The following is a 4,535-nucleotide window of genomic DNA, read 5'->3' on the forward strand; positions in this document are numbered from 1 at the left end:
CCTGCTTGGCCAACCAAGGCACAGACTTCTTTTTTAAAAAAAAAAAAAAAGGTAAATAGGTAAGTAAATCACACCACCAATAAAGGCAGAAGTAATAATAATAGCAATAATCACAGCAACAACCATGTATGAAGTGCTTCCTGCATGCCCTGTACTTTCCATACCTGATTGCATTTCATCTTCTCAACATGCCTTCAAGGTAAGTATATTTTACAGATGGGAAAACCGAGGCTTAAAGACATTAAGTAACATGCCCACATCAATCAAGAACTACGAACGCCCAGTTCCACCTGCAGGTCTGTCTCTCTCCAAAGCCCAGGCTCTTTACTAATATCCTAGACTCCTTGATCCACTCTACAGCCAGGTAGGCTTTGCATATGGGAGTAGATTTCTCTGTTTTGTTTCTACCCTATTACACTGGTGGGGTCTAGAGAGGTTTACTCCCCTGCCCAAGGTCTCATGGTGGTGTGGACAGAAACAGAGCCTTACATCCTCTGATTTCTACTAAAAACACTCATTCCCCTCTACCCTGATGCCATATACTCCCCTGCCTATCCAACTGGCCCTGCCTGACATCTCCCACAGTGGCCTGGGGTTAGGGACTGCACGCGTCTCTCAATAGACAACATGCTCAAAGTGCCCTCCCTTCCCATGCCCCTTTGAAGCCCTGGAAGGAACACATAGTGATCCACTCCTATCCAGATTCCCAGCTGCTGAGGCCCACGGGCTCATGTCAAGAGCTCTGGGGATCTACATCTACCCAGAGCATCCGAGAAAGAGCCCCTGCTCCAAGATCCCAGGTGTGGTCACAGGAGGGTATTTTCTGCTAAGACCCACCCAGCCCTGCCAGCAGTGCCCATGCTGGGCAGCAACCACTCTAAGCACAAGAAGAATCAAGTCTCTACTCTGCCCTAACAAGCTCTTTCAAGTCTCTGGGCCTCCCTTTTATCCTTCATAAGGCTTAGCAGGCTGCTCCAAGGGCAGTCCAGTAACAAGCCCCAGGGCATTACCAGGGAGCTTTTTAGAATTGCAGGCTTTCCAGCCCCAGCCCAGGACTGCTGCATTCAATTGTGCACTTTTAATAAGAACTCTAGGTGATTCGTGTGAACAGTAAAGTTTGAGATACACCAGCTGAGACCATCTCCATGTCCTTCCCAAGACCTAAATTCTGAGATTCTCAAAAGGCGGCTCGTGGCTCAATTTCCAGACCTCAGGGTTGAGATGCCTCCTGGAACTGGGGGAATCCAAGCTTCTAATCAGGAGTGGTCAGAAGCGGAGTCACAGAAGGCGTCTGTGAAACCCAAGCCCTTGGACAGGCAATGCGGGACCAAGGAGCGGGCGAAGGAGCCGGTTCATTTTTTCCATAGGCACACTGTGTGTGCCAGCTGAGGTCTTTAATGTAAACCCTCCTGTGCTCCGACCTAAACAATGAGCGTAATTATGGGCTGGCTTACCCCCTTCAGATGCAGGGCTCGGGGTCGGCCCTCCACAGGGTCCTGCAGGAGGTCCTGTTTCTGAGTCGGGGGGGGGGGGGGCCTCTGGTTAACCAGAGCAGACCCGACTCTGAGGGGCAAAGTTGACATACCAGCATAATTACACGTAGGTTGACCATATTTACTGCAACTCTGTTGTTCTAGAATTTCAAACAAAGACTGAATCCTAGGAAAACACACCACTAAAGAGAAGCAGATTGTCCTGAGTGATTTATTGAAGAACAAAAGCGAGGGGAAGAAAGAGAAGAGGATTATCAGAGACTCGCACATACTTCCCTTTCCCCTGCCTGGTCTAAGGAGAACACGCAGTGACCACCGCTTTCCCACCCTCCCCAACGGAAAGGCCTCAAAACACTGACATTTTGCTTTTTCTAAGGCATGCTTTCACGTGGCCACATCAAATTCCTTAAACCCATCCAGACTCATCAGAAGAGAGCAGGCAGGAGCACTCTCAGGACAGAGATCCCCCTCTTCCCTTCTGACTCACTTCACTCTCCCCCCACACCCTCCTACAGGACATACACTCCCATCTCATACAGATCCATTGCAAATGAACAGAAAATCAACCAAGGCTGGAATTCGGCTTTAGAAAGCCAAAACATCAGGTCAGGCGTGTGACTGGCCTTTAACTTTGGGAGGTTATGGAAGGCTTTGAATAGCTGCCAGCACTGTTTGGCCTCAGCTCGGTCCCATGTAAATACATAACTGTTATGGAAAGCAGTGGCATTTCCAATGCACAATTCAGAGCTTTCACTGACCCAGCAATGACGGGAGGGGGCAGTTGGAAATCTGCACCGTTAGGAAACAGCACCTCCCCCCCAAAATTAAAACCTCTATATATGCAATTTAGGTGACTCTGAGATCAGGGCCACAGGGATCTCAGGGCCCTTGCTTGTAGTTGCCACCCGGTTAGGGACTGAATTTTCATGCATTGAAGCCCTAGCCCTCAATGTGACTGAATCTGGAGGTAGGGCCTTTAGGAAGGTAATTAAGGTTCAATGAGGTCATAAACATGGGACCCTAATCCGGTAGGATTTATGTCTTTATAAGAAGAACAAGAGATCTCTTTTTCTCCATGTACACACAGAGAAGAAGCCATGAGATGACACAATGAGAAGGCATCTACCAATCCAGGAAGAGAGGTCTCACTAGAAATCAGCTCTGACAGCACCTTCATCTTAGACTTCCAGCCTCCAGAACTGCGAGAAAATAAACTTCTGTTGTTTAGGCCTCCCAGTCCGTGATACTTTATTATGGCAGCGCTAGCGAACTAATACATACACCACCCCCACGCCAACACATACACACACACAATTACAATTATAACTCCTCAGCCAGGGAAGGCTTATCGAGTGCCTACCAAGTGCCCGGAAAAAGAAACAGGAGATAGGCTTCCTGTCCTCATAGAGCTCAGGACATCTTTGGTGAGACAAGATCAACCCTGAAAAACAACTGGAACAATACAAGAGGGGATTTGGGTGGAGCAGAGCAGCTGATAGACCATTATGTAACAGGGTCACCAGGTAGGAAGCAGAGAATCATTCATTACAAAGGTACATGATAGTTACTGGAAGTTTCTTTGTTTTCTTTTTTTAAGTTGCTCTAAGATATTTTGCTTAGAAAGTCCCCAAACCTTCATCCTTGCCCATCGGAAGAAAGAGTGGGTTTCCTGGCTAAAGTTCCAGGGCAGGGTCTTGAAATTCCTAATCCTGCACCCTGTCAAGATGGTTGTTTGCCACGTCTCATTGCCTGGAGCTCAAAAGGGGTTACATGCTCCTGGGCCAGGTGGTGCCACACAGATGAAGAAATAGCAAGTGATTGGGCTAATTTACACACACATAAAATTGTGAAAGAACCTTTTGCAAAACTACACATGGTGTTACTGTTCAAATGTCAGAAAAAGAACACAGAATCACGATAGGATTCAGGTCCTACCAGATGTTCACAAAGGTTAAGCTCTGCTGAATGGCAAATTCCAAACTTGGTCAGTTAGAAACTCTATGGGCTTAACTCCCTCTCCAATCCTGCACTCTTCCTAGTGACACCACTTGAAATCTCCAAGCCTGAGCAAAGGACAGGGTCTGACGTCAGAAGCCCTAAGACAGAATACGGACACCTACCACAGAAGACACCCCCGGTGGGATGGGGCACTCAGGATTGTTCTGAGCAGGGAAAGAACAAGTGGGATTTTTCACAAGTTCACCAGAGATTTATGCCGCAACTTCAACGTGGGCTGGACATATTATAGCCCAGACAAAGGAGGGAGGCATGGGATAGAAGAAAAGCAATAGAAAAGATCCTGGACATTTACCAAATTGTCTTGAAGAACAGCAACTTTCTTTTTTGTGGGCCTCATCCACCCCCACTTTGGTTCTGTGGTTCCAGCAGCCCATCACAGTCATTTATCCTCTTGCCAGAGAAGTGGGCTTGTGACCAGGATTGAGCCAATCAGTTTCCCCATCCCGTTCATTGATCCGAGGATTGGCATTGGACTGACCAGGGAAATCAGGATTCATCCCCAAGAGGAAGAAAAAACATTTTCTGCTCTGGTTACACGAACCAATAAACATCCTACACGTCCTTTCTTCTCAAGTTGGTCCCAGGGCTGATTCTGTTACTTACAATCAGAGGACTCATAACTAACGCAGGAAGCATGTGGACTCTCTCTCACCAGTTGCTTTCTGGTTTGTATCAGACCACCATCCTGTGTCTAGTCCTAGAGGACACCCTAGGGGAAGAGGGGACCTTGGCTGTAGGGTGACGAAACAGGATTGGGGGGGGGGATTTCTGCTGGTGGTGACAGTGACATTGTCCAAAACATCATAAACAGTTGTGAGGGACTGTCCCAATATGCTGCCCAGCAAGGTGGGTGCTCTGGCCCTGGGGCACTCCATAAACAGAGCCAGTGACACCAGATTCTCTCCATGAACGCCTCCAACTGGGAGCTGCCAAATCTCTCCCTGCCACCTGCCTTCCAGCAGAGCTGGCAGGAAAACCCACGACCCCTCAGCACCTCCAACAAGCACTAAAAAGGAGTTCAGT

The sequence above is a fragment of the Eubalaena glacialis genome, chromosome 14 (genome assembly GCF_028564815.1).
Source record: "Eubalaena glacialis isolate mEubGla1 chromosome 14, mEubGla1.1.hap2.+ XY, whole genome shotgun sequence".
NCBI lineage: Eukaryota > Metazoa > Chordata > Mammalia > Artiodactyla > Balaenidae > Eubalaena > Eubalaena glacialis.